This window comes from Arachis hypogaea, chromosome 20 (assembly GCF_003086295.3).
Source record: "Arachis hypogaea cultivar Tifrunner chromosome 20, arahy.Tifrunner.gnm2.J5K5, whole genome shotgun sequence".
NCBI classification, from domain to species: Eukaryota; Viridiplantae; Streptophyta; class Magnoliopsida; order Fabales; family Fabaceae; genus Arachis; species Arachis hypogaea.
The window spans coordinates 58,503,500-58,517,386 of NC_092055.1; the positions used below are offsets into that span (position 1 = coordinate 58,503,500).

At 39.6% G+C, this 13,887-nt stretch overlaps 1 non-coding gene across 1 annotated transcript; it reads left to right on the forward strand.

Annotated features, from left to right (window-relative positions):
- Positions 1–10,495: 10,495 nt before the first annotated feature.
- Positions 10,496–10,603, forward strand: LOC112788262 (small nucleolar RNA R71). The gene has a single exon (XR_003195634.1). It is a non-coding gene; the product is annotated as a small nucleolar RNA R71 (small nucleolar RNA).
- Positions 10,604–13,887: the final 3,284 nt, after the last annotated feature.

Consider the following 13,887-nt stretch of genomic DNA (forward strand, 5'->3'; position numbering starts at 1 on the left):
GGCTTTTGTTGATCTTTCCATGAGAAATTTGGATGATTTCTCCATGAGGGATTATAGGTGTTTCCATAGGGTTCACCCATGTAATTCACCTCTGCTATTGCCGGGTTCTCAGGATCATAAGCTTCTTCTTCAGAAGATGCCTCTTTAGTACTGTTGGATGCAGCTTGCAATCCATTCAGACTCTGAGAAATCATATTGACTTGCTGAGTAAATATTTTGTTCTGAGCCAATATGGCATTCAGAGCATCAATTTCTAGAACTCCCTTCCTCTGAGGTGTCCCATTACTCACAGGGTTCCTTTCGGAAGTGTACATGAACTGGTTATTTGCAACCATGTCAATGAGTTCCTGAGCTTCTGCAGGTGTTTTCTTTAGGTGAATGGATCCACCTGCAGAATGGTCCAATGACATCTTAGCTAATTGATAAACCCATATTTTATGATATATTTTGTGCTTAATTTGAGTGAATTATTCAATCCTTCACCCACTTATTCATATTAATTGCATGGTTTTACTTTCCCTTCCTTATTATGTGATGTATGTGAAAAATATGTTTCCTATGCTTTAATATTAATTATTTTTAATTACCTTTATTTCAATTCAATGCCGTGATTAGTGTGTTGAGTAGTTTTAGATCTTCTAAGGTAGGAATGACTTAAAGGATGGAAAGGAAACATACAAAAATGGAAGGAAAGCACAAAACGGAGCTTCTGAAGAAACTGGCATCCACGCGATCGCATAGACGAAGTGATCGCGCGCCAAGTGCGAATCAGCAGCGACGCGGCCACATGACTGACGCAACCGCGCATCTTAAGCAGAGCGCACATGACGCGGTCGCATGACTGACGCGACCGCGTGGCAAAGAAATGCTCCGAATGACGCGACCGCGTGATCTACACGGACGCGTGACAGAGGCCACGCACCAGAAATTACAGAAAACGCTCATAGCGAATTCTGAGGCCCTTTTTGGCCCAAATCCAAGTCCAGAAGGCATAAACCAAAGGTTACAAAGTGGGGGAACGCATCCATTCAAAGAGAGCTCGCCAATTTTTACTTTCCATGATTTAGATTTAGTTTGAGAGAGGTTCTCTCCTCTCTCTCTTAGGATTAGGATTAGGATTTAGGACTTCTCTTAGTTTGTAAGAGTGACTCTCGATCCAGGTTTAATATTTACTTCAATGCTTTTATTCGTACCTATAAATGTTGCAACTTGACTTATGAATCCTTTCCATGTTATGATTTGAATTAATGATTATTTGAGGTATTTCAGTTATTGATTGCTTTCTCCTTAATTTGTGTTACCATTGCTTTCTATCTAAGGACATTTTTTATTCCAACACTTTTACTTTTTCCCTTTTGGTCTTGGTTAAGAAATCAGTAACTCAACATTATTAAACTCAGCATAATTGATAATCGTTATCTTGCTAATTGAACTGAACTGCAATAATCCCAACTTTTTCTTAGGAAATAAATAGGATTCGAAGGTCAAACTAATTAGTCCCTTGACTTTCCTTTACTTTAGTAAAGGTTAACTAAGTGGAATTTAGATTCAACTTTCATTATTGTTGAGAGAGATAACTAAGTTGGATTTCCAATTTCTCTTACCTTGCCAAAAGATTGCTTTACAGTATTTATTTACTTTAATTGCCATCTACTTCACCTGTCATTTAAATCACTTGCTTCTCACCTTCTAAACCCCGATTACAACCTTTATAGCCAATAATAAGAACATACTTCCTTGCAGTTCCTTGAGAAGACGACCCGAGGTTTGAATACTCGGTTAATAATTTTTAAAGGGTTTTTTACTTGTGACACCCAAAAACGTTTGTAAGAACGGTTGATGGCTTGGTTTAGTAACTATACTTACAACGAGAGTTTATTATAACTTCTAAACCATCAATCTTCAGTTCTTCAAAATGGCGCCGTTGCCGGGGAACTGTTAACGTGTAACTTATTATTGGTTATTGTAAATATTTTTCTTTTGCTTGTTTATTTATTTTTCCTTTTTCATCTTTATTTGCTACCATGAATTCTCACCCCTCTCGCTTTGAGTTTGGTTCTAAATTTGTTGAAGGAAATAGAAGTTACAACAGGAATATGCATCAAGGTCAGACCAATCAAGGATGGATGGAGCCAAGAGGATTTAATCAACCCTTTAGGCAGCAACACCCTCCGAGATATCCTGGACAAAGACCATTCTACCGTGCATACCCAGCTGAAAGATATGGTGGACAACCTTGTAACTACCAACAAGCCCCACCCCGTGCATATAAACCATCCTTTCAACATAACCTCGAACCACCACACTCACAAGCTTCTCTTCACCATTCGCCACCATATGATCCTTCCTTACCCCAGTACCAATCCAATCACTCCCAATCACCACCACTTTCCTTTGTATCATGTCCAAGTCCGGCAACCCGAGAAGCAGAGGTTCGCCTAAAGGAAACAGTAAATAAATTTCAAACAACCGTTTGACAACTGGAGCAAGTAGTAATTCAATGGGTTTCTAGACGGTCAAATACACAAGGATCAGCCACAGCCCCATGTGAACAGTCTAACGAAGAGCGTAGCATGAAGGAGATACCAGAAACTCTAGTGGACAAGACAGAGAATGAATTCGTACTAGAACAAGTAAAAGAAGCTGTCATTGTTCAAGAAGAAAAGTTGGTTGAAGATCTAGGAGATGCTGAACCTCCATGGGAATCCAGAACTGAGGAGAACTCCGTCAAGGACGCTACAGTTGATGCTAAGGAGGATATTGTACAACCTCCAAGGCAAGTTGTTTATGAAGAATCAGACGAAATAACCCAGGACACAAATTCCCTTGATAATGATAGTCACAAGTCAAATTCTCTTAGTAATGAACTTGCATCCGCAAGTGAATTCTCTGAGATCGAAGAATCTTCCCCAAGTGAATATGAAGATGATGCGGAGGTAGATTTCTCTCAACCTCCAATCTATGACTCAAGTGATGAGGAAGACATAGAAGACTTTGACCAGGACACAAATACAATTGTAGAACCTTGCAAGGAAGTGGAGAAATTCACAGTAGAATCCAAAGGAGTAGAACTTACAGAACCACCAGAAACACCTATCCCAAGGCCATTACCACCTAATACAAGCTTCAAGTGGGTACAATGCTTAACCTATAACTTTACTTATTCTCTTGAATATGGTTTGCTTGAAACAGATGGCCAGCTTAGAGCTCTTTGTGGCTTTAAGAGTAAGAGGGAAATGGCTCGTACTCAAAGCTGGTGCACAAGGTTCAATAAGGTTCTACGCTTCACCTCGAAGTACACGGATTGGTATCATGCTCCATTGCATGGATCACAGAGAACGTTTGGTCACCATGGTGAGATTCTACTTTCTAAACCGCCCGGATGGAAACATATAGATCAAGACGGAGGCGGATTTAATAGCAAAGCTTGGGATCCTGGAATCTATTCTGACATTCGTCACCCCGGGAGCCTGAAAATTTGTCTGAAGCTGCTCAGAAGCTTTACATGCCTAGTATGGGACCCCAGAGGCTATTGGCATTCCAAGCACTGGTGGAAATTTCGGGATGAATTTAAACACAAGCCACCATAACAGGAAACCCTTCCAATGTCCAACTTAAGGACTTTAACTAAAAGTGCTAGGCGGGAGACAACCCACCATGGTATGATCGTTCCTTTTGCAATTTTAATTTTATTTCGTTTTGTTTGTTTTTCAATTTTATTTTTATTTTATTAAACCTGGAATCATGCACAGCATTCACATTTAGCATTGCATCCTGCATTCAAAAAAAAAAAGGGTGCACGACGCGACCGCATGCCCCATGCGATCGCGTCATACTGCGAATACACTATCCACGCGACCGCGTCATCCACGCGGCCGCGTGCCTTAGAGATCGGCGTCAAAAATCCAACGTCCAGAGAGTTAGGCTGGAATCGTGCGACCCTTGTGCGTTTTGCACAAATTGGCCCACGCGATCGCATGCCCTATACGATCGCGTCACTTGCACAAAACCAATCCCACGCGATCGCGTGAGCGACGCGATCGCGTCACATGCATTGCACAACACCCTAGAACGAGACAGAGAGTTGCGCTGAAACGGTGCTGGAGTCGTGCATTTAGCACAATGTCCAGCGACGCGATCGCGCGACCCACGCGATTGCGTCATCCCCTCTCCTACCCCTCTCACGCGATCGCACGACCTACGCGATCGCGTTACCCCCATTTTCACCCCCACCACGCGACCGCGTCCCCACGCGATCGTGTGGATTTGAAAATATAACCCCCCAGCCACGCGAACCCTATCAGTCGCGCAGCCCCCCCAACCCTCTTCTCCTTCTCTTCCTCCTGTTCTCTCAACCACCACCCAGCCACCATTGCCGCCGCCCCGACCACCACCCAGTCGCCGCCGCCGCCCAGACGCCGCCGCCACCGACCCCCTTCCTCCCTCCCCTTCTATCTTTCTCCTTCTTCCTCTTTCACCCTCCTTCTCCGCCACTGCCCTCCGCCACTGCCCACCTCACACCGCCGCCCCCAACCCAGCCGCGCCCCCTCTGCCACCCACAAGCTACCCCCTTCCTTCCTCTATCTATTTCCCTAAACCCTATCCCCATTACCCCCTTCGCCACTGCCCCCTCAGCCGTCACCGCGCCGCCATACCCCTCCACCGCGCCGGACGCCATCGCAGCCACCACCCAGCCGCTTTCTTACCCCATTCTACTCCTCATGCCTACCAGGTTCCGATGAACGCCGCCTTCCTATCATTCGCAGTTATTTTACAATTTTTTCTGTTTCTGTTCATAATTAGGATAGATAGATATGCATGCTGTAGTGGATTTTTAGGTTGTTAGGTAGCTTAGACTGTGGTTAGTGGATCTAGGTCTGTTTACTTGCACTGTTCATGCTTCTGTTTTATCAAAACTACAATTCTGCTGTTCCAGTGACCTTGTTCATATGCTGTGATTTCTTGCATTTGCTGCTTGTTAATCTGACTTTTCATGTTTCTATTAATTATAGATAACTGCAGAAAATTTTTAATTCATATGAACTGCCTTGTTTGCTGTTTATTTTCTGGGACAATCCAATTTTAGCCGGAATGCTGCCCAAATTTTTTGTGAATTGTTTTCATTCATATTTTGGTTTGGCAATCTAAACTCTGTTGTCCTCTGCCCTACCCAAACCACTTCATGAATGCTACGGCAGACTTTCTTATCCTCTTTGATTTCCTGGTTTATAAAATGCATCTGTGATATTCTGATTCCAATTCTTGCTTTCTTTATATCTCTTTGAATCAACATTACCCTGTTTTCCTTGTTCGGTTGTGAGTTAATTCTAGTCATAATTGTGAATCCTGGTTTTATGGAATATTTTCTTTATGCCACTTACCTTAACCCACATTTTCCTGACTCACTAATTTTAATTTAATAACTTCTTTTTCAAATTCTAACATTACTAACCTTTTCAAAATCTCTTTTCTGATTTTTTTTACTTTTCTCTAACTTTCTAACCATGGCATAATGACAATTTTTCTATTTAACTTGAATTCTGATACATTTTGGATTGTCAATTGTTCCTTTCCAAATTTTAAACTACTAAACAATCCTTAATGCACATTTACTTGACTCATTTACCTCATTCTAATTCTCCTTTGCCGCTTTGAGTTTTCTTTGTTTGAATTGCCTATTTGCTTCCCTATTTTTATCCATCTCCTGGTTTCCCATTTTTCAGGATGTCTGCCTCCCAGAGGAAAGGAAAAGGCAAGGCTACTGGCAAGCGCAAGAGAGGAGATTCTTCCCAGTCCATCATTGCCCTCATGCATGATTCCTCATGGCGGGAGAAGAACTTTACACAGCAGGAAAAAGCTGACCAGCTGCTCCATGCAACTGATTCAATAAAATTTGCAAACCGTTACTATGAGCTAAAGTACCCGGCTTTTGCAAACTCCAGGAATCTATACCTGGAGAGAACTCTGAAGATTCCAGAAGCACTCCAGCAGTACACCACTGAGCAAATCAAGCAGAGAGGCTGGTTCTTTCTGGAGAGAACACTGATAGAGGTCAACGCATCTTGGGTCCGGGAATTCTACTGCAACTACTACCTCACCACCCTAGATGCCGTACACCTAAGAGGAAAACAAATTCTGGTCACTGAGGAGGCCATCGAGGACATTCTCCAGCTCCCAGCCAAGTCCGATCAGCCTGATGGTTATTCAAAGGCTGAGGAGGACATGCGCCTGATGCAGTTTGATTGGGATGCTGTAAAGGCACGGATAGCTCTCGACCCGACTGTTCCTTGGGAGATGGGTCAGGACACCACCATGCCTAGAGGGATCAAGAGGGCGTACTTAAATGATGAGGCTCGGTTATGGCACCAGATCTTGAGCAATTATGTCATGACGAGTACTCATGAGACGGAGATCCCAGCTGCTATGATCACCCTCCTATGGTGTGTGCTGGAGAGTAAGGACCTTTATCTACCACGCTTTATCCGGCATTATATGGCCAGGGTCCACGTCCGAGGCACCCTCCCTTTCCCGTATCTGGTTACACAGCTAGGCCGTCGAGCTGACGTGCCATGGGAAGATGCCGATGAGAGACCACTAGTGGCGGACTGCAGGAGGATCATTCCTCACAGCAGGAACTTCCTAGCCTTGGGATACAGACCACCACCCTTCACTGCTACTAATGAGACAGCCCCACCGTCTGCTGGACCCTCTTCATCCACGGCTGCCCCTGCTGCCCCTGCTGCCACCACTGCACCTCCACCTGCCTCTGAGCCCATATACTGCCTCGTGCACCGCCTATTCCGACAGCTTGATCAGATGGAGCGCCGTAACTGGCACCGGTATGAGAGATTGGAGCGTTGCAGCCAGCGACACTATTCCCATCTGAAGCTGATGATCCGACAGGGTGGTGACATCCCCTCCGAGCCCGACACACCATCAGAGCCATCAGAGGAGGAGGAGGATGAGCACGAGGAGGAGACTCACTTCCAGGAGGAGACCCATCAGCAGGCAGACACAGAGCAGGCTGCCCCGCATCAGGAGGTTACGCATCAGATAGAGGCTGCAGATCCAGAGATCCCGATCCAGTCAGCACCGCCTCTACAGCAGCCAGACCTTCAGCCCACCACCACCACAGAGCCTCTAGCTACCATCCCTACCATTGATGACACCCCTTCACACCCGGCCTGACTGAGCATCAGGGACGATGCTTCATTTTAAGTGTGGGGAGGTCGCCATCTCTGGCGTTTTATTTTGGTGAACCACTACATCTCTTTTTCTTTTATTTTGGTTAATTTTCTGTATTTTTCTTTTTTTCTGAGTACTTATACATTGCTGCTTTTATGTATTTTTACTCTATTTTTGCATTTTGTATTTTTAGTTCGTATTTTTAGTTATTTAGTTTAGTTTGTAATTCTGACTTATTAGTGGATTAATTAGTATAGTTTACCCTTTTTAGCATAAGATAGCATAGTTAAATTGAAAAATATAAAAAGGAAGTAAGCTAGGAAATTGAACATAACAGATTTAAATCCATAAACCTTGTATATATAGCATTACATCATATAGTTAAGTTGACAACATTTCATCAAGGAGGAACATTAAAACTTTAAAGGCTACCCTAAATAATTTTTTTATGAGAATAATGGGAATTTTTAACTAAACCTGCATAACATATATGAATGATATATGACGCTTGAGTTAGAAAACACACAGCCTGTGAGTATCGAGCTTAATTGTATGGTTGCATTCAAACCATAATTTCATTCATGTGTGTTTCGCTTCTTTTTATTCTGATGTTCTTTACTTTGCTTTAATCTATATGTCCAATTATAGAATATAGATACATGCCAAAAGAATGATTGAGGCCATCATTTGATTTTAGCTCACTTACCCCAAAATAACCTACCTTTCACATCACCCTTGTTAGCCCCCTTGAGCCTTTAAAATCCCTTTTATTCTATTTAGCCACACTACTAGCCTTAAGCAGAAAAACAAAATAAAATCCCAAGTTGAATCCTTGGTTAGCTTAAGATAGAAAATTATGAATAGATTAAAATGTGGAAAACCTATTAGGAACATGGATGATAGAAACAAAAGGTAGAAAAGTTGAAAGAAATAAAATAATTCAGAAAATTTGGGAAGCATGCTCATGAGAAATCAAAGTGATCAATTACCATGTGCATTAAAAAAAAAAAAGAGTTATTTTTCAGCATTTAATAAAAGGGGATACAAAAGAATTCCCCAATGCAAAACAAAAGCAATGCACATGGGATAAAAATAAAATTGAAACATGAGCATGTAACAACAAGTGGGAATATATGGGAAAATTGGTAAAGAAGCTTGTTCTACTAAATATGTATGTTAGGTGAGATCTTAGTCTAATTAAGGATTCACTTATTAGCTCACTTAGCCTTATACATATATCCCTACCTTTACCTTGGCCCCATTACAACCTTAATTAAAGACCTCATGACTTTTGGTATGACTGTACTCTATAATTGTTGATTGGTTAGATGAAGAACAAAGTTATAGAAAGTAAGAATAAAAAGAAAAGTAGAGTGAATAAACCCAATAAATACTGAGTGACTAGAGGGTAAACACAAAATTCAGTGAGGGTTCAATAACTCATCAACATATATCTGTGCTTAATTTACTAATTGTTTTGCAAGTTTGTACAATATTTTTATTTCCCATCTCATTTGCTAAAATGCTTTATTATTTAAGGGTTGGCTATAATATATATATATATATATATATATATATATATATATATATATATATATATATATATATATATATATATATATATGACTCCTTGAGGATGTAAATTAATTTGACTACATGTAAGCTTTATATATGAGTGGATAAATTGGAATTGCATGACACATTTAGGTAGATGCATTTAGAATAGGTTGCATTGCATAACATTCCACCACTTTAACCTTACCTTATTCTTTAACCTTGGATTTAGCATGAGGACATGCTATTGTTTAAGTGTGGGAAGGTTGATAAACCCATATTTTATGATATATTTTGTGCTTAATTTGAGTGATTTATTCAATCCTTCACCCACTTATTCATATTAATTGCATGTTTTTACTTTCCCTTCCTTATTATGTGATGTATGTGAAAAACATGTTTCCTATGCTTTAATATTAATTATTTTTAATTACCTTTATTTCCATTCGATGCCGTGATTAGTGTGTTGAGTAGTTTTAGATCTTCTAAGGTAGGAATGACTTAAAGGATGGAAAGGAAACATACAAAAATGGAAGGAAAGCACAAAACGGAGCTTCTGAAGAAACTGGCATCCACGCGATCGCATGGACGAAGCGATCATGCGCCAAGCGCGAATCAGCAGCGACACGGCCGCATGACTGACGCAACCGCGCACCTTAAGCAGAACGCACATGATGCAGTCGCATGACCCACGCGGACGCGTGACAGAGGCCACGCACCAGAAATTGCAGAAAACGCTCATAGCGAATTCTGAAGCCCTTTTTGGCCCAAATCCAAGTCCATAAGGCAAAGACCAGAGGTTACAAAGTGGGGGAACGCATCCATTCAAAGAGAGCTCGCCAATTTTTACTTTCCATGATTTAGATTTAGTTTGAGAGAGGTTCTCTCCTCTCTCTCTTAGGATTAGGATTAGGATTTAGGACTTCTCTTAGTTTGTAAGAGTGACTCTCGATCCAGGTTTAATATTTACTTCAATGCTTTTATTCGTACCTATAAATGTTGCAACTTGACTTATGAATCCTTTCCATGTTATGATTTGAATTAATGATTATTTGAGGTATTTCAGTTATTGATTGCTTTCTCCTTAATTTGTGTTACCATTGCTTTCTATCTAAGGACATTTTTTATTCCAACACTTTTACTTTTTCCCTTTTGGTCTTGGTTAAGAAATATGTAACTCAACATTATTAAACTCAGCATAATTGATAATCGTTATCTTGCTAATTGAACTGAACTTCAATAATCCCAACTTTTCTTAGGAAATAAATAGGATTCGAAGGTCAAACCAATTAGTCCCTTGACTTTCCTTTACTTTAGTAAAGGTTAACTAAGTGGAATTTAGATTCAACTTTCATTATTGTTGAGAGAGATAACTAAGTTGGATTTTCAATTTCTCTTACCTTGCCAAAAGATTGCTTTACAGTATTTATTTACTTTAATTGCCATCTACTTCACCTGTCATTTAAATCACTTGCTTCTCACCTTCTAAACCCCGATTACAACCTTTATAGCCAATAATAAGAACATACTTCCTTGCAGTTCCTTGAGAAGATGACCCAAGGTTTGAATACTCGGTTAACAATTTTTAAAGGGGTTTGTTACTTGTGACACCCAAAAATGTTTGTAAGAACGGTTGATTGCTTGATTTAGTAACTATACTTACAACGAGAGTTTATTATAACTTCTAAACCATCAATCTTTAGTTCTTCACTAATTCAGACAGACCATCATATATATCCAGGATGTTCCATTCTGAAAGCATGTCAGAGGGACACTTTTTGGTCAGTTGCTTGTATCTCTCCCAAGCTTCATAGAGGGATTCACCTTCTTTTTGTCTGAAGGTTTGAACATCCACTCTAAGCTTGCTAAACTTTTGAGGAGGAAAGAACTTGGCTAAGAAAGCCGTGACCAACTTATCCCAAGAGTTCAGGCTATCTTTAGGTTGAGAATCCAACCATATTCTAGCTCTGTCTTTTATAGCAAACGGGAAAAGCATAAGCCTGTAGACCTCGGGATCAACCCCATTGGTCTTAACAGTATCACAGATTCACAAGAATTCAGTTAAGAACTGAAAAGGATCTTTTGATGGAAGTCTGATGGGAAGCAGAAGCTGGTAAATTAAAAATTTATTAAAATGGTTACGTTGCAAGTATAGTTCTTAACTCACCGAAAATCTGCCTATCAATTTAGAAATATGTCACAGAGAGTTTAAATTAAAATTACTGGGAGTTTTAAGTCCCAGGTCGTCTCCCAACGAGTTGCAGAAAAGTGTGCTGTTTTATTAATCAGATGTTCCAAGAAGTTGAGCTAAGTAAATTAGAATTTAAATTGAGGAATTTTAAATAATATAAATAAAAGCCTTGACTGGGAATTGATTAGTTAGAATCTCTATCATTGATGGAGTGATTTTTAAGATTGATTTATAATTAACAGTTACTCTGTTTGGTTATCCTTTACTAGGTAAGGGAAAGTCAAACAAGTTGGAATGCCAGATCTGTTCACGAGTTGCAACCCACTTAGTTCAAAGGGATTGGCGTTGGTGACAGGATAGCAATCCAACATTTAACCCAACTACAAATTTCTCCTTCAATCCTTCTAACTCAAGAGTTCCTTTTAATCAACTCCCCATCAAGTAATGAAACTACTCACGCATTGTAAATAAAGAATCCATAGCACATGAAAGGGAATTAAAAGAAGACATGATTATTAGAATTGAAATTGAATTAAAAAGAAATAATCCTTGCATTAATTAATCATGAAAGTATCTGAATGACAAAATTGAACATAACAAAGAACATGGAAGAATAAAACCAAGTTAAGAGAACAAACTAGAATGATGAAGTCTTGATGAGGAAATAACTCTTCTCAATGTTCCAATGCTAAGACCAATTGAAAATCGAAATTCTAAAAACTAGAGAGAAAAACCTAAGAGAGTGAAAAACTAGATCTAAAACTACTGAATGAATGTGTGTGTTATTTCTGCATATTCTCTGACTCTAATCTGCTGTTCCGGGCCGAAAACTGGGCCGAAATAAGGTCCGAAATCGCCCCCATCGAGATCTGCAGATTATGCAGATCGCGCATGTCACGCGATCGCGTCATCCATGCGGACGCGTCGCTTGCGCTTTTTCCTCTCCATGCGTTCACGTCGTCCACGCTACCGCGTCGCTTGCGCTTTCCAATCCGCGCGGCCGCGCAAGCCATGCGGCCGCGTCACTGCGATTTGTGCTCCTTCGCGCGGTCGCGTGAGCCATGCGACCGCGTCACTTCTCGCTGGTTATCTCCTCAAATTCTTGTGTTCCTTCCATTTTTTGCTAGCTTCCTCTCCAATCTCCATCTCATTCATGCCCTATAAAGCCTGAAACACTTGACACACAGATCACGGCATCGAATGGAATAGGGGAGGATTAAAATTAAATAATTAAAGTCTCTAGGAAGCAATTTTCAAACATGTACTGAATTTAGGAAGGAAATCTAAATGCATGCTAAATTGATGAATAAGTGGGTAAGGATCATGACAAAACCACACAATTAAACACAATATAAACTATAAAATAGTGGTTTATCAACCTCCCCACACTTAAGCATTAGCATGTCCTCGTGCTAAATTGAAGGAGACAAGGAAATAAGTATGAACTTGCAGAAACTCATGGAATGCGATGCAATCCTACATATATAAATAAATGCAACTATATGATTATTGTCCACTTGATCAAAAGTAAATAAGCCCTTCAAAACAATTACAAATCAAATTCCACTAATTCTATCATTATACAATAAAACCGATAAAAATGCAAGAAGATAGCTTATGAAAGCAGGAAACATGAAAATTTAAGCATTGAACCCTCACTGATAATGTATGTATGCTCTAATCTCTAGTGTATAGGGTAATCACTCTATTCTTCTCTAGTCATGTTTTCTAACTTTTGTTTTTCTCCTAACCAATCAACAACAATTAATATACCAATGCAAACATCATGAGGTCTTTTCAGGGTTGTAATGGGGCCAAGGTGCAGGTAAGGGTATACATATGGCTAAGTGAGCTTTATAAATTGAATCTTTAGTTAACCTAAGCTCTCACCTAATATACATATATTCTACATACTTTTAAATTCATGCTTAGCTACCCATAATTCTCTTTTTCAACCCATACTCATGTTTCAACTTTATATTTTAATTCTATCATATGTGCATTGATCTTTGAATTCTGAATTTAACATTGGGGTAATTTTGTCTCCTTATTTATTTGTTTATCATCTCTTTTTTTTTTGGAATTGAAATAAATAAAGCTTATCAACGCACAAAGATTTTTTATTCTTATAGTTTCACATGAATAGGTGTCCAAATTCCCTTTAAATTTTCATGACACATCCCCTTAACAAATTTTGTTCCCACAATTTCCCATACTTAACTAGCACACACAATTCTATCTTAAGCTTAACCAAAGATTCAATTTGGGATATGCAATTTATTTTTCAGCTTAAGGTTAGTAATGTGGTAAAATATAGAACAAATGGGGTTTTAAAGGCTCAAAGTGGTTAACAAGGGTAATTGAAAAGGGTAGGCTTGATTTGGATAAGTGAGTTTAAACAAATAATGGCCTCAATCATATGCAAGCATGTAAATATAATAAATATTGGACATATAAGATAAAACAAAATATAGATTACAATCATAGAGGAGTAAACATACAAGAATAAAATAATTATGGTTAAATGATGTAACTATACATAAAGGCTCAAATCTTTCACAGGTTGTGTGTTCTTTAGCTCAAACATCATGTTCCAAATACAACTCAAGCAGATTTATCATAAAAATTTTGAAAAATTAGTGAAATTTTATTCCAAAGATAGATTTTTAAAGGAAACTTATTGTCTTTTCAATCAAGTAGAACATGCATGCAACTATTCTTAACCTATGCAATTTATTTTATTCTATAAAAGAAAGAAAATCTAACTAAAATATTCTAATTATTGGTGTACAGAGAAGAGAAATTACCTCCGGAAGTCAGGTACTGACCGACCTCCCCACACTTAAGGTTTTGCACCGTCCTCGGTGCCATCTGTCAGGAACAGGGGTGGGCTGGTGGCAGTATCTCCACAGTTGGGACCATCATGGCTCCCGGTGCTGGTAAAAGAAGTGGAGTCC